Raw genomic sequence first — 25096 nt, forward strand, 5'->3', positions numbered from 1 at the left:
GTGGTTAGTTCAGTACAGGGTTATCAACAAAAAATCAGGGAGGGATAATGCAGGAGTAGGTCTAATAACGAATAAGAAAACAGAAAGACGGGTAAGCTACTACTAACAGCATAATGAATGCATTATCGTAGCCAAGAGAGACTCAAATTCGATAGCCAACACAATAGTATAAGCGTATATGCCTACTAGCTCCGCAAGTCAAAAAGTGTAATAGAATATATGATGAGATAAAGGAAGTTGCTCAGATAGTTCTGACATGTCACTGGAATTCGGTTGTAGGAAAAGGAAGAGTTGGAAAAATATCAGGAGTAAATAGACTGTGGGAACGGAATGAATGAGGAAGCCACCTGGAAGAATTCTGCATATAGCATAATAGAATCAGCGCCAATACTTGGTTAAAGAATCAAGTAATAAGGTTGTGCATGTGGAAGACACCAAGGGGCGTTGGAAGATTTTAGAGTGAGTACATACCGGTAAGGCATATTTCCAAACCGGATTTTAAACTGTTAGACTTTTTAGAGACAGATGTGGACTCCGACCATTACTTATTGGTTATGAACCGTAGATTAAAAATAAAGAATGTAGAAAAAGGTAGGAAATTAAGAAGATATGAACAAGATGATTTGAAACAACCAGATGTTACTGACAGTGTCAAAGGGAGCAACAGACAACGTTTAACTGAAACAGAGAAGAGGGATGCAATAGAAAATGAATGGATAGCTTTGAGAGACGAAATAGTGAATTCAGCAAAGGACTACATAGGTAAAATATCACATATAGTATAAATCTTTGGATATTTCGGAAGATATTGAATCTTAAGGACAAAATGCATAAACGCAACAAATGAGTCAGGGAAAAAGGAATACAGGTTTCTAATAAATGAGAACGACATAAAGTGCAAAAAGATTAAACTGGGAGCGGTAGGGGATCCATAAAAGGCTGAAGATGGCTGTAGACGAAAGACAAGCGCGGTCTATTGGAACGTTGAATAGATCTTTGGAGAAAGGAGAAGGAACTGTAGAAATACCAAGGACTTAGATAGCAAGAGATTGCTATGCAACGAACGTGAAGCTAAAGGAGGGGAAATATACATAAGGCCTCTACATGGGGAATGAACGTGAAGATAATATTATAGGAATGGAAGAGAAAGTAGATAAAGATGAGATGGGGCATATGATAATGCGGGAAGAATTTGACAGAACACTCAAAGATCTAAATGGAGACAAGGTCCCTAGACTAGACGACATCCCTCAGAACTATTAAGATTCTTGGGAGAGCCAGCCACGACTAAATAATTATACCTGGTATGCAAGATATACACTAATGGCCATTAAAATTGCTACACCACGAAGATGATGTGCTACAGACGCGAAATTTAACCGACAGGAAGAAGATGCTGTAATATGCAAATTATTAGCTTTTCAGAGCATGCACACAAGGTTGGCGCCGGTGGCGACACCTACAACGTGCTGACATGAGGAAAGTTTCCAACCGATTTCTCATACAAAAACAGCAGTTGACCGGCGTTGCCTGGTGAAACGTTGTTGTGATGCCTCGTGTAAGGAGGAGAAATGCGTACCATCACGTTTCCGACTTTGATAAAAGTCGGATTGTTGCCTATCGCGATTGCGGTTTATCGTATCGTGACATTGCTGCTCGCGTTGGTCGAGATCCAATGACTGTTAGCAGAATATGGAATCGGTGGGTTCAGGAGGGTAATACGGAACGCCGTTCTGGATCCCAACGGCCTCATATCACTAGCAGTCGAGATGACAGGCATCTTATTCGCATGGCTGTAACGGATTGTGCAGCCACGTCTCGATCCCTGAGTCAACAGATGGGGACGTTTGCAAGACAACAACCATCTGCACGAACAGTTCGACGACGTTTGCAGCAGCATGGACTATCAGCTCGGAGACCATGGCTGCTGCATCCCAGACAGGAGCGTCTGCGATGGTGTACTCAACGACGAACCTGGGTGTACGAATGACAAAACGTCATTTTTACGGATGAATCCAGGTTCTGTTTTCAGCGTCATGATGGTCGCATCCGTGTTTGGCGACATCGCGGTGAACGCACATTGGAAGCGTGTATTCGTAATCGACATACTGGTGTATCACCCGGCGTGATGGTATGGGGTGCCATTGGTTACACGTCTGGGTCACCTCTTGTTCGCATGGACGGCACTTTGAACAGTGGACGTTACATTTCAGATGTGTTACGACCCGTGTCTCCACCCTTCATTTGATCCCTGCGAAACCGTACATTTCAACAGGATAATGCACGACCGCATGTTGCGGGTCCTGTACGGGCCTTTCCGGATACAGAAAATGTTCGACTGCTGCCCTGGCCAGCACATTGTCCAGATCTCTCACCAACTGAAAACGTCTGGTCAATGGTGACCGAGCAACTGGCTCGTCACAATACGCCAGTCACTACTCTTGATGAACTGTGGTATCGTGTTGAAGCTGCATGGGCAGCTGTACCTGTACATGCCATCGAAGCTCTGTTTGACTCAATGCCCAGGCGTATCAAGGCCGTTATTACGGCCAGAGGTGATTGTTCTGGGTACTGGTTTCTAAGGATCTATGCACCCAAACTGCGTGAAAATGTAATCACATGTCAGTTCTAGTATAATATATTTGTCCAATGAATACCCGTTTATTATCTGCAATTCTTCTTGGTATAGCAACTTTAGTGGCCAGTAGTGTATGACACCGGCGATATGCACTCAGACCAGGAAGAATGCGATAATCCTAATTCCAAAGAATGCAGGTGTTGACAGGTGCTAAGTAGTACCAAACTATCAGTCATGGTCTCAAAATATTGACAAGAATTATTTGCCGAAAAACGAAAAAAACTGGTAGAGGCTGATCTTAGGGAAGAAAAGTTTGGATTCTGGAGAAATGTGAAACGCGCGAGGCAATACTGACCGTACGACATATTCGAGAAGATGGTGGGAGAACGAAAAACCTATGTTTGTAGCATTTGTAGATTTAGAGACAGTTTCTGACAACGTGTGCTGGACCACACTCTTTCAAATTTTAAAGGTAGTGGAAATAAAATATTGGGACCGAAACTTTATTTCCAAGTTATACAGAAACCAGACTGAAATTATAACACCAGAAGGAAATGAAGGGAGCAGTACAAGTATTCGAAAAGGGGTGAAAGAGGGGTGTAGCCTATCCCTGAAGTTATTCACTCTGAACATTGAGCGTGCTGTGAATTAAATCAAAGGTAAATTTTGAAAAGGAATTAAAGTTCAGGAAGAAGACATAACAACTCTGCGGTTTGCTGATGACATTGTAATTCTGTCAGAGACGGCTAAGGACTCGAAAAAGTAGTTGAATGGATTGCATAGTATCTCCAAAAGTGTTTGAGATGGTCGTCAGTAAAAATAAAAGAAAAGTAATGGAATGCAGCCAAAATAAATCAGGCGATGCTAAGGGAATTAGATTAGGATATGAGACAGTGTAGGCAATAGATGAGTTTGTTATCTGAGCGGCAAAATTCCTGAAAAAGAGTAGTTTGTTAACATCTGATATAAATTTAAATGTTGGGAAGTCTTTTCTGAAGATATTTGTCTAGAGTGTAGCTATGTATGGAAGTGAAACGTGGAAGATAAGCAGTTCAAGGAAGAAGAGGGTAGAGGCTATTGCAATGTTGTGCTGTAGATGAATGCTGAAGATTTGATGGGTACATGTAATAATAAATCAATCAAAATGAGGAAAAATAAATTTAGGCACAATTAGACTAAGCGAAGGGGTCGGTTGGTAGGATGCATCCTGAGGCATCAACGGATTATCAATTTGGTAATGGGAGTAAGTGTTTCGGGATAAAAATTGTAGAGGGAGACAATGAGATGAATACCGTAAGCAGATAGAAGTTGCAGCAGTTATTCGGAGATCAAGAGGCTTGCACAGGATAGAGTAATGTGGAGGGCTGCACCCAAGTGTGCCCACACGATAGTTTGTAGGGGGGAAGATGGCTAGACGTGGGGGTATAGTGTATTTTATGGCCATGGAAGACGAACGGCGACTTGCATGTAGCCACAGGAAAATTACAGTTCTGACCCTGTAAAAACCTGCGACTTTTAAATCATTTTCTTGAAAGAACAACATCGTGCTACACCATATTGTTTCCTTATCCCCAGGGTGTCCTTGGCTCCATCAAACCAGTGTTCGGACCAAAGATTACATCAACAACAACACATGAAAAATATTGCAGACAACTAATTAAATGGGTCACAGTAGTAAATAAATTACAAACTGTATAATCTCCATAAAAATATTGAAAGTGATACAAAATCTGTCTCTTATTTCTTATGTCAGCTACTGCACACTTATTTTAGTATGATGTATAATAATTAGCAGCTTTTATTTGCTATTGTTCGTCACAAATTATTAATAGTGGATAAATTTTTAATTGGAAAAGAGAAACAGGGCTATAAATACGTGTTGAGAAAACATTCATTTACAAAAATTACGTTTGCACTGCAATTTTAGTTTATATTTCCTCGCTTTGAGCGAAGCAAACTTATTGGTTATGTCGCTGAAATCAAATTTAGCTGCTGTGCCGTATTTTATCAACTAGATAGCTGAATCTGACAGTCTGATTCAAATATACCCGACATTGAGTAGCTATTATCACCTTTAATTTGCTGAATCTGCGTGGACAAGATGCTGGAGTCACAGCCTCAAAGCTATTTCCATGTTCGGACAAGTATCTCGTAACACATACTTTGGAAAAAAAAAAAACTTCGAGATATCCAAATCGAAGCTGCGTCAGTGCTGTTAGCTCTTTCCGATGAATTTGTGAGCTGCTGTTTCGGTAACTAGCTCAACTGTATCGATAGTTCTGCTATATTTGACTCCAATACCTGCTGCATGTTTTTCAAAATAAGATACAAAACTCTCAGGCAATTAGTATGTTATGTGAGAGATCAGTTTCCCATTTCACTTATTATTCTATTAATAACCCTTCAGTGTTAAATGGAGATATTGAAAAAAATCCCATTCAACCCCAAATAATTTGAAGCACTGTACCTTAAATTGATTCACTCTTACCCTCAGTTGGCAGAAATCGGCAAAATCATAAGCCTTCCGTTAAACAGCATATTTGTTTCAGCATACGCTCGCCAGCCTTTGAGATCCTACAGTACCGTAGTGAAGTTGCAGTAAATTCTCAATTGTTGAACATGAGCTAGCCGTTTAGGGGGCGGTTGTATGAACCAAGTGCCATGCGACGCCTATTCTGTAGTAGTCGGTTTCTTATGATGTCACTTGGACGAAATGACACTGTGACAACAGAGTGTGTATAGTCTAGGACTGAGGGAAAGACTGCTTCTCGCAGGCAGGGCAGGCGAACTCACGTACGTACAATTCTAAGTTTAATCTAAAGCCTTCCTCACAAGCGTCTTCTAACTAAACTGGGTGCCTATGGAGTATCGCCTCAGTTGTGCGACTGGATTCATGATTTCCTGTCAGAAAGGTCACAGTTCATAGTAATAGACGGAAAGTCATCGAGTAAAACAGAAGTAATATCCGGCGTTCCCCAATGAAGCTTATAGGCCCTCTATTGTTCCTGATCTATATTAACGACATAGGAGACAATCTGAGTAGCCGTCTTAGATTGCTTGCAGATGATGCTGTCATTTACCATCTTGTAAAGTCATCTGATGATCAAAACGACTTTCAAAATGATTTAGATAAGATATCTGTATGGTGCGAAAAATGGCAATTGACCCTGAATAAGGAAAAGTGTGAAGTTATTCACATGAGTACTAAAAGAAATCAGCTAAATTTCGATTACGCAATAAGTCACACAAATCTGAAGGCTGTAAATTCAACTAAATACTTATGGATTATAATTACAAATAACCTAAATTGGAACGATCACATAGGTAATATTGTGGGTAGAGAAAACCAAAGCTGTGATTCATTGGCAGAACACTTAGAAGGTGCAACAGGTCTACTAAAGAGACTCCTTACACCACGCTTGTCCGCCCTATTCTGGAGTATTGCTGTGCGGTGCGGGATCCGCATCAGGTGGGACTGACGGATGACGTCGAAAAGTACAAAAGAGGGCAGCTCGTTTTGTATTATCGCGAAATAGGGAAGATAGTGTCACAGGCATGATGCGTGAATTGGAGTGGCAATCATTAAAACAAAGGCGTTTTTTCGTTGCGACGGGATCTTCTCATGAAATTTCAATCACCAGTTTTCCCCTCCGATCGCGAAAACATTCTGTTGGCACCCACGTACATAGGGAGAAATGGTCATCACGATAAAATAAGAGAAATCAGGGCTCGCACAGAAAAATTTAAGTGCTCGTTTTTCCCGCGTGCCATTCGAGAGTGGAACAGTAGAGAGTCAACTTGAAGGTGGTTCATTGAATCCTCTGCCAGGCACTTTATTGTGAATAGCAGAGTAATCACGTAGCTGTAGATGTAGGTGTAGATTTTTTGGGTCAGTTTTTGCACCCCCTTTGATAGGCAGATGTTTCTTACTCCGACAGCGATTCTTCCCAGACAGTAAATGATATGTGTACCAAGTCTGGTTGAAATATGCCTAGTGATTTAGGAGGAGATGCGGTACATACACTGCAAAAAAAAAAAAAAAAAAAAAAAAAAAAAATTACACTCTTTTAGAGGTTTCAAATTCATTCAAGATTTATTGTTGCAACATATCATATGGAGTACATGAAATGATTACATTTCCAAATGAACAGCACAAGCGGTTCTGAGGTACCAGGTAGTGCCTCATGAGGGAACACCCACATTACGTGGCATAGCCTCCTCGGGCAGCAATGCAGGTACTGACTCCGTATCCAGTCGAACGAACAGATGACGAATACTGTCGTGGGATACGTTATGGCACTCCTGCTCGACGTGTTCAAGTTGTTCTGTAAGAGTTGTTGCTTGACATGTTGCACAAGTCACTTCCCGTCCCATCATATCCCACACATATTCGTTTGGAGATAATCCGGATATTGTACTTGCCAGGGAAGTTTGCTGCTCGCCTTGCGGAGCATGTTGCGAGCATTATCCTGTCAGAACAATGCATCACCTTCCTGTTGCAAGAACGGCAAAAGAATGGATCTAACAACATCCAGCACATACTGAATGCTAGTCCAACATAAAAGTGAATGAGAGTTGTGACTTATCACAAACCAGACCAAAACCCTGTACAGTGTATTTGTCCAAGACACACATGCCCCCTGTGTGTCTTGCACAAATACACTGTATGAAATAGCGCTCACCAGGTCTACGTCATACACGCAACCAATCATCACTTGCATCCAGGCAGAATCTGCTTTCATTACTGAAGACCACAGCACACCATTCCATCTTCCATGTAATCCGCTGATGACACAAGTCGAGCTGTGCACTTTGATGTTGTGGCGTGAGTGGAAGACAGGTTAGAGGTGTACATGTCCGTAGTCCCACTGCTAATAACCAGTTCGCAACAGCTCGTGTTGACACTGTGCTCACAAGCCCTCTTATCTGTGCTGTGATAGCTGCATGATCTGCCACTGCTTCCCTTGAAATACAGCAATCCTGGCGGATATGTGTGCTGTGTCGACATAGAGAACCTCATCTATGGATGTGAAAATGTTCACATGACCAGATACCAGCATCGTTACACAACTGATGCAGCATGTCCAACGTATTTGGCAGTTCTCTGAAAGGACCATCCAGCTACTCACAAGGCCACAATATTAACTCTTTCAAACTCACCCAGCTGGCTATAGGAAGCACGTGAGTGTCTCCATGGTGTGGTTGCCAACTTGCTTCACACAACTGCACAACAATGAGCCCTCTGCCTGTGAGCATTCCAAATTAAAGGCTAGACACAAATGACACTCTGGTAGCTATGTCACTACGCTGTCTGTTGGTGGAAAATGTTGAAACCATTATGAGTACATCTACTATCCCCCAGATGCCATACATCATCATTGGATTAAAGCTGGCATTGTCTTTCCAGGTGTCCTAGTTTTTTTCTGCCAGTGTACATACATATATACACACATTTTTATAGTCTGTATGAATTTATTTGTTCAATGGCAAACTGAGATATAAAAGTCCCAAATAAAAAAAAAATTCAAATTGCATATTTTACAAAATAAAAATCAGAAAATATCACAAATTGCACAAAAAATTAATACAGATCACAAATTCTACATTCATAGATCTATATCAGTACTGGTATTATTTATCCATGTAATAGCTTCAACTGTATCCTCCAGGACATTAACTCATTTTACAAGAAAATCATCTTCTGGAGCAGTGTTGGGTAATGTACTCCACAATATACACCATTTGTGTAGAGTACTAACCTTATTTCTGGTATGGTTGGTACACATCCTGTTTAGGTAGCACCAAATCTTTCTGGGTAGTTTGGACCCTGGTGTTGTTATGGTGGAGTATTTGAAGTTATTCTGATGGAAACCTTTGATAGACTTCCATCTTTCTTCATGTACTTCCTGCAGGAGAAAGAGCTGTCATTGCATCAGTACATCCCCTTTCCACTCAGGTCCATGGAACCTTAGGCAGGAGTGTGAAGTACAATCCAATCGTATGGATTGTAAGTACTCTTGGGATTATGGCAGCATGAAACTCATTCCATTATCTAATTATGGCATTTTCTCATCTCATCACGTATCTGGTGGAGTAATGTCTGCAAGAACATGGAGCCAAGGTGTCAACATGTGTTTTTATATTCCTGTTATAATGTCCACTGACAGATTTAAATGTCCATCTGTTTTGTTTGTGTGCCTGCTATTGCACCATATTGGTGCACAATACTCTGCAGTTGATTACAATAGGAATTATATTGCAGTGCCTGAGACACAGGAAATGATCAAGAGGGATGCCAAGATATTTTGGTTAATTAATCTGGTTTACTTATTTGTTGCAAAATGAAACACTCACTTTCTTGTGTACTACTTGGTTACTGAAGCGGAATGTGCAACTTTCTGTTTCAGTCACCACTGCTAATAATATTCATTCAGCTGCTCCAAATCTGTTGTCAGAATGCATTCACCTCCATCTAGATGTTTTTTTTTTGATTGGATAGTGCCATGTCATCATTGTAACAGAATATCTGTGATGTTGTTACTGGTATGTCTGAAGGAGAAAGTTAAATAGAAGAGAAGCAAATCCTAAGCATTATGATAGCCCTTTTATAGGGAATGATTAACTAATCTTTTTATGCCATGGTGACTCTAGAGGTATCAGTTTCTTATGTTCTTCATAGTGATGATAAGTTTTGATCAGGGGATCATTTTCTTTAGCTTCACCACAAATAGTCCATCTAGCCACAATGCATCATAGACAGCAGTCAGGTCTATGAATACAGCCGTTGTTTTAGATATTTCTGGAATCCTGATTTAGTGTGTGATGTCAAAGGGAACAACTGCAGTTAGCGAAAGCCAGCTTTTTGGGAGGAATAACACTGTCAACTTTTTTATGTATTTTTATGTATTTCATGTATTCACAGCCTCTGAACAAAAACAACATATATTTAAGTGTGTTATGGAGCAATAATTTACTGGGTTTTCCTGGATTTAGTATGGAAATAGTTTGAGCTGTTTTAAACTGTCCCAATCTCAGAATTTCAATGTAGAAATGTTTAATTCAGCCCAAGCAGAGTTTCTCAGATGTTTTAGAAATTCAGGAAACACATGGTCCCATCTATCTCATCTTCAGTGAATTAGGGCACAGATAAAATAGGTTTTCAGTAAGTATGCCATTTATTTTCTTTTGTTCTTCCTTAACAGTTTTCAGACTTTTTTTATCAGCTAGAACTTTGTCTGAATGTGTTTAATCAGCTCTGCTATTTGTGATGGGAATATTTTTCATTGGCTGTTTAGCATGAGGGCTGAAGCTCCAAGGCATCTCAAGAAGGACCATCCTTTACTGCTCAAATAAGTGAAATATAACTGCTTAATATTGTTTTCTCATCTTTCCCTCTCTCTGCATTGGCTGATTGTAGCATTTTGTTGCCTAGTTGGTGATTTACCATTGCTGCCACTGTTGACAAACAGAAATAGGTTTTTCTCCTTTACATTGTACAGCCTCATATCTGATATGTTTCTAGTGACTCAGATAAGCAACTTTTTCACATTACTATTAGCACTATCACGTATCACAGACCCATCCAGGTAGCTGGGTGTGTCAACATGATTGCTTTGAGGACAGGGAGGCAAGCCAGTCCCGGATGAAATCTTCCTGGTGAATTAAGGATGAGGGGTCAGTGTGCTGGCCAGCCTGGATGTGGTTTTTAGGTGGTTTTCCATATCCCACTATGGTAAGCGACTAGTGGGTTAGTTCCCATGTTCTGCTTCATGAACATTTAGTACACTTCCTCACACATGCATGCAGAATTCACTCTATGTGCAGACAGACTGGATACACTCTTCTGCCCTTATCAGTGAGTTCTGTGTCACATTATGTGACAAGTTGCTTCAAGACTCAGATTCCATTTGATAATTCAGTCTGATCAAGGGGACAAGGTAAGATTATAGCAGCTTCATTACATATTTATCCAGATAAATTCTATGTTTTTAAGCAAAATTTTGGCAAGTTAAAAGGTTTGTAATATCCACCTGCTACTGCATGTTTCATTTCATATTCTCAAATTCACACCATGTGTCACAGTTCAGTTGTTTCTTTCAAAATGTGTACTCTTCCAGGAAATGGGATAAAAGAAAAAAATTAGAATGTAAATAATTTAAGAGAATATTTTATATTTTGTGTCATGATGTTTGGTTGGTCAGTCAGTTTTTTAATGAATGAATTGTTCCTTCTTTGATGATAATAGTCAGTTAGTCTAATGATGGTCATATAAGATGAAAACTGACTAACAAAATAAATTAGCACTCTAGAACATACACAATATTAGGCTTTTTATTTATAATTAAGACATTGTTCTACCAAGAAGTGACAGAAGAATCAATTAACATGCAAAGAATATTGATGTAAAACAGTAACATCTTTTTACCAATTTAAAAATAAATCTCCAGGATTTTATTTCAAATGAAATGTCTACCATGACATGGAATCTCATGTTTCTAAAATTGTAACACACTGTTTCAACTTAAATACTCTAAAATTAGGAAGTAGTACAGAAAAATTATACTTTCTCGGAAGCCCTACTAGATCTCTTTATGATGAAAAATCACATTCTAAGGATAAATATTTTTCTATTCGGCTTGTCATTCTATGTTGGACTTGACTTTTTTTGTAAATCTATCCAGTTTGGGTTCCCTTTTTATGTGGCTGTTGAAACTTGTCAGTGACTCATGCAGCACAGTGGGAGTCAACAGTTTTGGACATTTGTAGTTTTATTTTGTGGTGGCAGTGTTTCAACCCCACAAACTGTTTGTGAAGTGAAAGTAAACTAAATGCAAACCAACATATCTGGGTATGTTTAACACAACAGAGGTTCAGTGGGTGCTCCAGAGGTTATGAGTCTTGGAGTGCAGATCACATCTTAGGCTGAAGCCATGGATTCAATTAATCTATATTCTGCCAACATTGGTGGAGCCTCACTGGTGTCATCATCTCTCAGTGTGTGGCTCAGAGTTGTGAGTAGTCCACATAGTGCTCTGTTATATACAAGGCCATTATTCCTTTAAGTACCAGGATAGTAGTTCCTGTGATTTGCTAAATCACTGGTACCGGTACTCAAGAAGTTGGCATCAGAGAGTGCAACATAATTTGCCATTCCTTTCCTGTTAGTACTTGACATCGTATTATTAAAAAATCATTTTTATGTAGCACTAAATTATTTGAATTAGGATGGGGTAGGATCCTAACACTGGATTTATGGAAGAAACTAGTCTTACATATATCTGAAATGGTTGAAGTAAATTGTGAAAACTTAATTCAGGATGAATGGGCTTTGAGTTAAATGTGAACGTGAGTATGATGTCTTAATTTCTGTGAAAATGTTGTTCTATCCTGCCAATGTCATTCCATAAACTCTTGATATACATAAGTTCCAATGAATACATTTAATTTCATTCTGCAGAATATCATTAAGTGTCTCAAACATAAATGGCAGAACATAAGAGTATAAAATTTTCATATTATTTTAATGAGTAAACATTGAGCACTTCACCACACTTGTTCAAGAAATATGGCCACTCAAAATCTGCAGAATTTTGTCACATGCAGTGCTCATAGCCATGCAATAAATACTGATGCTGATTCCTCTAACATAAAAAGTAAGTATGACCACCCTAGTGATCTAGAATGAAAAACATTCAATTAGAAAATACAATGTTGTTTCATTTCTGTATAGATTCTTGATATTCAATGGACAATGGAAATGTGTTGCACAATGTTTTGGTATAAGGTAGATTGAGCACAAATGTTTGAATGCACTAATTCATTTTTCAGTGGATGTTTCCCTGGAATAACTGTAAAATTCAAGATTCCATACCCACATGTATGTGTATTTGTGGCATAGGGGATTTGGGGGATAAGATATTTGAATAAGAGGATTGCCCTGCCACAATTTAATGCTGGGTACTGCTAGCAGGTGGGTCAATTTGCTTACTTATTTCCTGACTTGTTGATTCCATTTGGATTACACTGTAAACTTTGATCTTGCCTCTTATCAGGTATGTTCTCTTCATTGTTCTGGTAACTAAAAGACTTCATGGGCATCTACTTCACATGTACCTGTATGTGTTTTGATGCATGGTCAAAAAGCCTAAAAACACAACTCTGAATAATCTGAGTATTATTTCTGTATTTTTAAACACCTGTTTCTCCAGTGCAGTATAACAGCCTTTTTGTGCTCTACTGGGGCACAACATTTGTAGCCCCTGTGTCTTCTGTGCATAGACTGGTTCAGATTTATTGGAAACATCTTTATTTTCACTCATCATGCACTTTAGATGTTAAACTTCCTCAAGTAATTTAATTAATTTTTTAAACTATACTCACATGACCTCTCTCTATTCTCTGTTTTCCCTTCTTTAAATTGACATTTGCATCCAATGAGACTTGTTTCACAGTCCTGCTCTTGTTGAACAAGTGAAAATTGGCAGCTGTACAAAAAGTGGTCATAACATCTGTATTAACAAATGCACATTACTGAAATTGCTATTGTTGTATTTGGGGGGTTATGTAGCCATCTTACATCCATGGGAAGCTACAGATGGACACAGAGATGACACCATTGACACTGTCAATGTGTGAAGGGGTATTAAGAAGTTTCTGGTGGATCAGCAACACTGTGCTGTACTACAGATTGCTTCCTGAGGTGTAACCATTACTCTGACATTTGTTGCCAATAAATGAGATATCTTGACACAGTCCTAGAACAATGACCAAGAAGACTGCGTGAAGTGATGCTACTCCACAATAATGTCCACCTGCAATCTTTTAGAGTGACAAAAACACTATACAGGAGTTGGATTGTGAAGTCATTCTACATCCACTTTATTCACCTGATCTTGCATGTTCAGACATAATATTTTCCACTCTCTGTCAGACAACTGTCAAGAAACTTCCTTCCTGGATGAAAATGTGCTCCAAATGTGGCTTGATGAGTTTTTTGCCCCAAAACTACATGATTTCTACAGTCATGGAATCGAAAGTTACCCCAGCATTGGCAGACAGTTGTAAATAGTCAAGAAGAATATATTACTGATGACTAAAGTCTTTCTTATGTGTATCTGTTGTGTTTATTAAACTTATGGGAAAATGTTATGAATTTATGCACCAGCCTAATACACAAATATGATGTTGTGGTCTTGAGTCTGAAGACTGGTCTGAAGCTGCTCCCCACATTACTCTATTCTGTGCAATACTCTTCATCTCTGAATAACTACTGCAGCCTATAGCCTTCTGAATCTGGTTACTGTATTCATCTCTTGGTCTCCCTCTATGAATTTTCCCCCCACACTTCCTTTCAATACTAAAATGATAACAACTTGATGTCTCAGAATGTCTCCTATGAACTGATCCCTTCTTTTAGTCAGTTTGTGCCACAATTTTTTTTCCCCGGTTTTATTCAGTATTAGACACATGATCTACCCATCCAATATTCAGCATTTTTCTGTAGCACAACATTTCAAAAGCCTCTATTCTCTTTTTGTCCAAATTATTTATTGTCCATGTCTCACTTCCATACAGTGCTACACTCCATACAAATGCTTTCAGAAAAAAAATTCCTAGCAGTTAAATCTGTATTCATTGTTAACAGAATTCTCTTCTTCAGAATGCTTTTCTTACTATTGCCAGTTTATATTTTATATTCTCTCTATTGTAATCATCATCAGTTATTTTGCTCCCCAAATAGCAAAATTCATCTACTGCTTTCAGTGTCTCATTTCCTAATCTAATTTCCTCAGCATCACCTGGTTTAATTGGAATACATTCCATTATCCTCATTTTGCTTTTCTTGATGTTCATTTTGTACCCTCCTTTCAAGACACTATCCATTCCATTCACCTGCTCTTCCAAGTCCTGTACTGTTTCTGACAGAATTAAAATGTCACTTTCAAAACTCAAAGTTTTAATTCTTTTCCCAGGTTTTTAAATCATACTCAAAATTTTACTTTGGTTTCCTTCAGTGCTTGTTCAATGTACAGACTGAGTAACACTGGGATAGGTTACAAACTTGTCTCACTCCTTTCTTAACTACTGCTTCCCTTTCATGCCTTTCAACTGTTAAAACTGCTGTCTGGTTTCTGTAAAAGTTATAAATAGCCTTGTATTTTACCACTGTTAGCTTCAGAATTTCAAAGAGAGTATTCCAGTCAACATTGCCAAAAGCCTTCTCTAAGTCTACAAATGCTATACATGTAATTTGCCTTTCCTTAACCGATCTTCTAAGATAAGTCGTAGTGTCAGTACTGCCGTGTGTGTTATACATTTCTCTGTAATCCCTACTCGTCTTCTCTGAAACTGACTTTTAACAGTTTTTCCATTCTTCTTCTGTAAAGAATTTGTGTTAACATTTTGCAATCATGACTTATTAAACTGATAGTTTGGTAGTATTCACACCTGTCACCACCAGCTTTCTTTGGAAATTATTATATTCTTCTTGAAATATGAGGGTATTTTGCCTGACTCATGCATCTTGTGTGCCATATCGAAGAGTTTTGTCTTGGCTGTCTCTTCGAAGTCTATCAGCAGCTCTAACAGAATGTTGTCTACTTCCACAGCCTTGTTTTGACGTAGGTCCTTCAGTGCTCTGTCAATTCTTCTCACAGTACCATATCTCCCACCTCATATTCATCTACATCCTCTGCCATTCCTATAATATTTCCTTCAAGTACATCTCCCTTTGTAGATCCTCTATATGCTCCTTTCACCTTTCCCTTCTTTGCTTAGGACTGGTTTTCCATCAGAGCTTTTGATATTCATACAGCTGTTTCTCTTTCCTCCGAAGGCCTCTTTTATTTTCCCATCTGTGGTATCTATCTTTCCTCTGGTAATATTTTTGCTTCATCCTTACATTGTCCTCTAGTCATTCCTGCTTAGTGATCTTGCACTTCCAGTCAGTCTCATTTCTTAGCAGTTTGTATTGCCTTTCATTTGCTTCATTTACAGGCATTTTATATTTCTCCTTTCATCAGTTAAATTCAGTACTACATGCATTATCTAAGGATTTCTACTATGCCTTGTCTTTCTACATATTTGATCCTCTGCTGCCTTCACTATTTCAACTCCCAAAGCTACCCATTCATCTTCTATTGTATTCCTTTCCCCTGTTCTTATCAGTTGTTTCCTAACGTTCTCTCTGAAACTCTCAATAATCACTGGTTCTTTCATTTTATCTAGGTCTCATCTCCTTAATTTCCTACCATTTTGCAGTTTCTTCAGTTTTAATCTACAATTCATAAGCAATACACTGTAGTCAGATTCCACATCTGTATCTGGAAATGTCTTACAGTGTAAAATCTAGCTCCAAAATCTCTGTTTTACCATTATATAATCAAGCTGAAACCTTCCAGTGTCTCCAGTCCTCTTCCACATATACAATCCTCTTCATGATTCTTAAACCAAGCATTAGCTATGGTTAAGTTATGCTCTGTGCAAAATTGGTGGCTTCCTCTTTCATTCCTTTCCCCCAGTCTTTATTTACCTACTACTTTTCCTTATCTTTGTTTTCCTACTATGGAATTCCAGTCTCCCATCATTATTAAAATGGTTCAAATGGCTCTGAGCACTATGGGACTTGACTTCTGAGGTCATCAGTCCCCTAGAACTTAGAACTACTCAAACCTAACTAACCTAAGGACATCACACATTAGCTGAGCGGTCTAAGGTGCTGCAGTCATGGACTGTGCGGCTGGTTCTGGCGGAGGTTCGAGTCATCTCTCGGGCATGGGTGTGTGTACTTGTCCTTAGGATAATTTAGGTTAAGGGGCTCCGGAACGCCCTATACTTGCAATGTTAAAATAACGCTTATAAATTACATCTTTCCTCACAAATTATTTGAGGTAGGAAGTTGAACTTTTTACAGATTATTTATTGGAATATGGGCTACAACTTAACACAGGGATTTTACAAAATTTTAGTTCAGTTATTAAAGATGATTTTTTTTCAATTGTAATGAAAATTCACAACATTTTTTTGCAATTTTTTATTTATATATTCAAAAATATACAGTTTTTTGGAAAAAGGCTGTGTTAAATTATGCAGAAGGTACTGTGTAACATTTACTGAAAGTTTGAAACAAATATGTTTGGAAGATCCTTTGAAAACATGTAATTAGTATGAGAAAATAAAAGTTTTGGGAATCGAGCGACAAAGATTGGATTAACTTTTTAGTGCATTCCAGGTCCATAGGATGGATTATCTTCATCCTCTGCAAACTCCTCCTCCAGCTTCCTCTTGTTCCTCCTCCTGTTTACTCTTGCTTGTATTTCTAGACTCTTTACAGCCCTGTCTGCAGCCCGAAGGCGTTCCTTGTCTAAAGCAAGCATCGCTCGTACATTGTTAGAACCTATCTTCATTCCCATATTTCTAAATACCTTGCACCTTACAATGTTGCCATCATTGAAAGTCGCAACAGCATCATACACACCAAAGTGAAGTTCAAATGGTTCAAATGGCTCTGAGCACTATGGGACTCAACTGCTGTGGTTATCAGTCCCCTAGAACTTAGAACTACTTAAACCTAACTAACCTAAGGACATCACACACATCCATGCCCGAGGCAGGATTCGAACCTGCGACCGTAGCAGTCCCACAGTTCCGGACTGCGCGCCTAGAACCGCGACACCACCGCGGCCGGCCCAAAGTGAAGTGTTTCTATTCCAACAAATACAGTCTTGGGGATTCTCGACTATATAACACTATTTACACTTTCATTGGGGTTTTGCGTTTTTCCGTGAATACACTTTTTCAACAGTTCAGGTGCTGCTAAGTCTCTGAAAATAGGTTTTATCACCTCCATTATTGCATGAGGCAGACTATGCTTATGAGTGTACACTTCACCAGTTAGCAATCCTTTGTTATATTTACACCGTCTTCTTCTTTGGGACACAAGCTATGTTGGGGATTTTCATCGGTTGAAGAAGTATGAAAAAAAAGAGCCCCAACAGCCTTCTTCATTTCATCGACACTTTGTGTATTTTGACTAATAGCCATTCCATAATAGTTCTATATTTTGTCAATTACACTGTCAGTTAACCTTCCCTTCCCATCCAACCCTTTACCATCACTGAGTTTTTGTTTTTTGTACGAAGCTTTCAGTCGCCGAAGTCTTGTTCCCATTCGCTTCTGTACGTGTCCAATACACTCAAATTTCTGCACTACAACATCATCACCATAGGGCTTCAGTCATTGAACATGTTTGAAACTTTTAGAATCACCGTCACCAAGGTAATTAACATATCGCACTTTATCACACGCCTCAGAACGCTGGAATATACTGGCAACACCAGCCACTTCCATTCCTCCACTACTGCCACTATAGTTAGCTTTGCAATTATTTTCATGTGTACCTTTATATTTTTGTGGACATCTACAATACTTTGATATTACTGCTACATCTAAAACTTTCCCTGTATACATACTGGTGGCAGATACTACACCATGAAGAGATGTGTGTCCCCGTTTATGCCAGGTACCATCGAACGCTGCAGTCAAATCTCTGTTACCATTATTTTCCATTACTGCCTCTTCCACAGCGTTCTTCATAGATTCTATACAGACATCTTCTACTTTAGACCATATTAATTTATTATAGGTCGTAAACTCGGTTGGGGGATTTGGAAGATTCATGATGCCACAGAAAATTGCACCTGCAGTAGCACCCTTACCAACTGAATGCAAGGAATAAACAAATCTGATGTTGTGTTCGTAGATTTTGCTACCATTTTCTTCAGTTGCAGTTACTGCAACACTGTTCCAAAAGGTGGTCATGTATGAACACTTATCACATTTCAGTTGTCTTTCACTAGCAAGTCCTATGTGCTTTATTATGGAGAGTTCCAGACCAACTTCACTACAATGAATACATCTTACACAGTTTGAAAAAATTCCTTTGAGAACCGACATATCAAATATTTCATTCACATCCGATTCGCCCATAAAACATTCATAGTTTTAACTCATTGAACCAAGCTTCTTCTGTGAAGTATTTTCTTTCCCACTTTGACTGCTATGGGCAGGTGTACTTGAGAGGTTAGGTTCACTCACTTGGTTATCGTCTTTATTGTTTACAGTAATAACACATACCTTTGGCTTTCCAACATTTCTCCTTTTCTTAAAAGCCTTCAGAGGATTTCTAATAACTTTACTTTTACTCATTATTATACTTCAACAAAACAGAGACTCAAGAAACAGAATTAATTACGAATATTTTCGAGATAACGACAGAGTAAATAAACATGAAACAATCGACAATCAGACCAGCGACATATATTGAACCATAACAGGTTAGCCACAACACATACTTTATCTCACATCACTAAAATGTATCTGATGAACACGGACGTTAATAATAACACCATTTGACAGCAGTTTAACAGCGCCACAGTGGGTCACGCCCATGTAGAACACATTTCAAAAAAAAATTTAAAAATAGTTGTAGTCTTCGGAATTGAATAAATTATATATCTATTAAAAGGTAATAGTCTGCAGATTCAGAAAACACAAAAAAGTAAAAATTGAACTTTTCATGATTTTGAGCCTTTCCGGAGCCCCTTAAGTAGTGTGTAAGCATAGGGACTGATGACCTTAGCAGTTAAGTCCCATAAGATTCCACACACATTTGAACACTTTTGACATCACATGCCCGAGGCAGGATTTGAACCTGCGACCGTAGCAGTCGTGCGGTTCCAGACTGTAGCACCTACAACCACTCAGCCATCCCGGCCAGCTCCATCATTATTAAATTTTCATCTCCCTTAACTACCTAAATAATTTCTTTTGTCTCATCATACATTTCTTCAATTTGCTCATCATCTGTGGAGCTAGTTGGCATATTAACTTGTACTACTGTGGTGGATGTGCGCTTCATGCCAATCTTGGCTATGATAATGCATTCACTGTGCTGTTCATAGTAGGTTAACCACATTCTTACTTTCTTATACATTTTGAACCTATTCATACATTACCCCTTTTTGATTCTGTATTTATAACCCTGTATTCGCTTGACAAAAGTCCTGTCTCCCCTGCCACAAAACTTCACTAACTCCCACTATATCTAACTTTTACCTATCCATTTCCCTTTTTAAATTTTCTATCCTACCTGCCTGATTAAGGGCTCTGATATTTCATGCTCCAATCCACAAACAGCCAGTTTTGTTTCTCTTGATAGCGGTATCCTCCTGAGTAGTCCCCGCCAAAATATCCAAATGGGGGACTATTTTACCTCCAGAATATTTTACCCAACAGGATGCCATCATCATTTAACCATACAATAGAGCTGCATGCCCTCAAGAAAAATTACAGCTGTAGTTTCCATTTGCTTTCAGATTTTTGTAATACCAGCACATCAAGTCTGTTTTGGTTGGTGTCACAAGGCCAGATCAGTAGTTGCTCCTGCAACTCCTGAAGAGGCTCTCAACAGATACTCTTCCATTAGGGTTGCACCTACAGTATGACTATCTGTATCTCTGAGGTACACAAGCCTCCCCACCAATGCCAAGTTCCATGGTTTATGCCAAATTTTGTAATATTGCTCTTTTGTATATCTGACCAGAAACAGCAAAGCAAACAAGAGATGCTCAATGTTGGCTTTGTACAGCTTCCAGCAAAGTATTTTGGTCCTGTTTCCAGCTTCCAAAGACATTTCAGCCAATGCCATTCATCCACATTTGGGGAAAGTGCACATGGACAGTCAGTATATGAATCTATCAATGTGCTACCAGAAGGAATCCAGTTTACCTGGAACCAGCTCCAAACAGCCTCAAAAAAAATTTTAATAGTAGACATTCTCACAAAAGTAGGTTACCAGTGTAGAGGGCGTATAATGTACATGGTCTGTAACTGTTCATGCAGGTGGACAGGGGTGGGTGCAACAGGGGAGTTGGAGTTTTGATGTGAGTTGCTATCTTTGGGTAAAGACTTGCTGAACTCCTTCATTTGACTCTTCTAATCTAAATTCAATATTTTCAGATACCTGACAATGAAGTTTGGTCCTTGAATCTATGGTGCTAAGAGACTACATAGCCATGCTGTGAAGAGCTGTGGTTTGCACAATGCAGAGGGCAAGAATGTGTCTTCCGTCCATGGACCATACTATCCTGTGTGAGCTATACAATTAATAATTTGGTTTACAACCTCAAAGACAATTGTGTGTAAATAATAATCTATGATGAACAACAACAGATAGGCAGAAAAATTGCTAAGTTGATCTGAATCTGTGGCATGTGATGTGCTATGTTAGGAAGCATATACTCAACAATGGATAAATGGTAAACCATGAACTGAAAGGTCAAAGACACAGTGGTTGCTCTTAGATTTCTTGGATATATTAGTATTCCACTTCATGCTATCCACTCAACACACTTTAGGTTCTTTTGTCTGCTTTACACTGTTTCATTAAGAAAAAGTGACACAGATATTTGAGTAATCTGTCATTCTCCTGCAAGACATGCGCCATTACAATCTCTTCACAGCAAGCATTTAGAGTCTGTGCTTATAATCATGTCACTGTCATCTGTACAGGTAAGACTGGAAAACTGAAGAGTGACACAGGGAAAAGTGTGACTGGGGCAGTGATGCATTTAAGAGAAACTAGGGTTTTATGATTGAAATGTATGAGTAGATGAGATAGTGAGTAAACTCTAGCCATTATTCCCATATCAGAAGATATCTGAGTGGCATTTGATTAATGCTTACAGCAATTTAGAAAGAACAAAACACTTAGAAAGGTGTGATTGGTTGATAGAAATGATAGTGGTGAGTTGTTACTGATATTACCTGTGAAGCTAGCACAGACTGGTAAATATTTGACAACAACTGTCTCTTCGCAGCCACATAATGTGTGACATCAGTAATGATGTATTTTATTTTAGACGCTATTGGATGAGATGGGTGTGCTGTTTGGACACACATCTTACCAAGCTGTTTTTATCTCTCATAGTTTTCCTAGTAGGCATAGCATGTATTTGGGGATCCCACTAAAAACCAGCCAGTACACTGTAGTTCCTTCTTTTAAATTCTTAGATTTTGTTCTATATAACATTCCACGTGGGAAAAATATATCTAAAAACAAAGATGATGTGACTTACCAAACGAAAGTGCTGGCACGTCGATAGACACACAAACAAACACAAACATACACACAAAATTCAAGCTTTCGCAACAAACTGTTGCCTCATCAGGAAAGAGGGAAGGAGAGGGAAAGACGAAAGGATGTGGGTTTTAAGGGAGAGGGTAAGGAGTCATTCCAATCCCGGGAGCGGAAAGACTTAACTTATGGGGAAAAAAGGACGGGTATACACTCGCACACACACACATATCCATCCACACATATACAGACACAAGCAGACATATTTAAAGACAAAGAGTATGCTCCTTTTTTCCCCATAAGGTAAGTCTTTCCGCTCCCGGGATTAGAATGACTCCTTACCCTCTCCCTTAAAACCCACATCCTTTCGTCTTTCCCTCTCCTTCCCTCTATCCTGATGAGGCAACAGTTTGTTGCGAAAGCTTGAATTTTGTGTGTATGTTTGTGTTTGTTTGTGTGTCTATCGACGTGCCAGCGCTTTCGTTTGGTAAGTCACATCATCTTTGTTTTATATATACACTCCTGGAAATTGAAATAAGAACACCGTGAATTCATTGTCCCAGGAAGGGGAAACTTTATTGACACATTCCTGGGGTCAGATACATCACATGATCATACTGACAGAACCACAGGCACATAGACACAGGCAACAGAGCATGCACAATGTCGGCACTAGTACAGTGTATATCCACCTTTCGCAGCAATGCAGGCTGCTATTCTCCCATGGAGACGATCGTAGAGATGCTGGATGTAGTCCTGTGGAACGGCTTGCCATGCCATTTCCACCTGGCGCCTCAGTTGGACCAGCGTTCGTGCTGGACGTGCAGACCGCGTGAGACGACGCTTCATCCAGTCCCAAACATGCTCAATGGGGGACAGATCCGGAGATCTTGCTGGCCAGGGTAGTTGACTTACACCTTCTAGAGCACGTTGGGTGGCACGGGATACATGCGGACGTGCATTGTCCTGTTGGAACAGCAAGTTCCCTTGCCGGTCTAGGAATGGTAGAACGATGGGTTCGATGACAGTTTGGATGTACCGTGCACTATTCAGTGTCCCCTCGACGATCACCAGTGGTGTACGGCCAGTGTAGGAGATCGCTCCCCACACCATGATGCCGGGTGTTGGCCCTGTGTGCCTCGGTCGTATGCAGTCCTGATTGTGGCACTCACCTGCACGGCGCCAAACACGCATACGACCATCATTGGCACCAAGGCAGAAGCGACTCTCATCGCTGAAGACGACACGTCTTCATTCGTCCCTCCATTCACGCCTGTCGCGACACCACTGGAGGCGGGCTGCACGATGTTGGGGCGTGAGCGGAAGACGGCCTAATGGTGTGCGAGACCGTAGCCCAGCTTCATGGAGACGGTTGCGAATGGTCCTCGCCGATACCCCAGGAGCAACAGTGTCCCTAATTTGCTGGGAAGTGGCGGTGCGGTCCCATACGGCACTGTGTAGGATCCTACGGTCTTGGCGTGCATCCGTGCGTCGCTGCGGTCCGGTCCCAGGTCGACGGGCACGTGCACCTTCCGCCGACCACTGGCGACAACATCGATGTACTGTGGAGACCTCACGCCCCACGTGTTGAGCAATTCGGCGGTACGTCCACCCGGCCTCCCGCATGCCCACTATACGCCCTCGCTCAAAGTCCGTCAACTGCACATACGGTTCACGTCCACGCTGTCGCGGCATGCTACCAGTGTTAAAGACTGCGATGGAGCTCCGTATGCCACGGCAAACTGGCTGACACTGACGGCGGCGGTGCACAAATGCTGCGCAGCTAGCGCCATTCGACGGCCAACACCGCGGTTCCTGGTGTGTCCGCTGTGCCGTGCGTGTGATCATTGCTTGTACAGCCCTCTCGCAGTGTCCGGAGCAAGTATGGTGGGTCTGACACACCGGTGTCAATGTGTTCTTTTTTCCATTTCCAGGAGTGTGTATATATATATATATATATATATATATATATATATATATATATATATATATATATATATATTGTAACTGTCTCAGTACTCTTCATTCTTTTATTGAAAGCCACATTAGATGCCATAGTAAAGACACATGACTCGTATATGGAAGGTTAAATCACTGTGATTTATACCTGGTTAAGTACAGTAATTGCCAACAGCCTTGTTGAAGTGGTAACACCAGTTCCCATCAGATCACCGAAGTTAAGTGCTGCCAGGCTGGGCTACCACTCGGATGGGTGACCATCCAGTCTGCTGGGTGCTGTTGGCAAGTGGGGAGCACTCAGCTCTTGTGAGGCAAATTGAATTGAGGAGCTACTCGACTGAAAAGTAATGGCTCCCATCTTGTAAATTGACATATGGCCGGGTGAGCATGTGCTGCCTTCATGCCCCTCCATACCCGCATCCAGTGACACCTGTGAGCTGAGGATGACATGGTGGCAGGTTGGTACTGTTGGGCCTTCATGACCTGTTTGAGCGGAGTTCAGTTTAAGTTTTTAAGGACAGTAATTACAGTATTAGGGGAGACCTGGAAGAAATAGGTGTAAACATGATTTTTGTGGAGCTCCTGCAGTGCAATGACCAGACCTGGTTTAACACTGCTGTTGGTGACTGAAATGAAATCTCATATTAGTGCAGTGCCTGATGCGACAACTTGATAATGAGGATGTACTAGACATTGTCTATACCTGAAAGCTAGAGGGAAAGAGCTTCTTCCAGACAATATATGTGGGACCTTTATCATACAAAGCAAGATTCTTGTAACAAGTTTGTGTGGAAGGCCATCATCCACAGCAAGCACAGAAATATTCATTTTGTAAATAAAAACAACCTTTTCTTGCTGCAATAAAATGCAGTTTTATTTACAAAACAAGATTACTGTAGTTACTGGGGTAAGAGAGGTACCAGTTTTAGGTTAGAATCAGGACTCGGGCACCCTGCTTTGACGGAAGTCAAAATAACAAAAGAGCCCTACAAAATGGTTTATTTCATCAAAACAGTAGACAATTGAGTAATAAGTGTAGAAGAGCTTCTTATCTGTTTGGAAAATTTAGAGAGCTCTGAAAAGACAGACACCCTGTGCCTATGTGAGTGCCACATAACCGAGGGTTAGATAAGCTACACATAATAGTTTACATCCTAGTAGCTTACTTATGCTGAACTAACAGAACTCAATTTCAGAAACACTGAGGTCAGTAGATTTTGTAATGACAAGTACACAGAAGTGAGTGCTTGTGAATTAATACTGAAAAATTGTTCCTTTAATTGTAACAGTATGTAGACCCAGAAAGGGAAATTTTGAATTCAATGTAGACTTTCTAATGGATTCTGATAAGAAAAATGATCTAGACACCGTATTTGTATTCTAACATTTGAGTTTAGTAATTAACTTTCCAACATAGGTGGGCA

The sequence above is a fragment of the Schistocerca nitens genome, chromosome 3, assembly GCF_023898315.1.
Source record: "Schistocerca nitens isolate TAMUIC-IGC-003100 chromosome 3, iqSchNite1.1, whole genome shotgun sequence".
In the NCBI taxonomy this organism is placed as follows: domain Eukaryota; kingdom Metazoa; phylum Arthropoda; class Insecta; order Orthoptera; family Acrididae; genus Schistocerca; species Schistocerca nitens.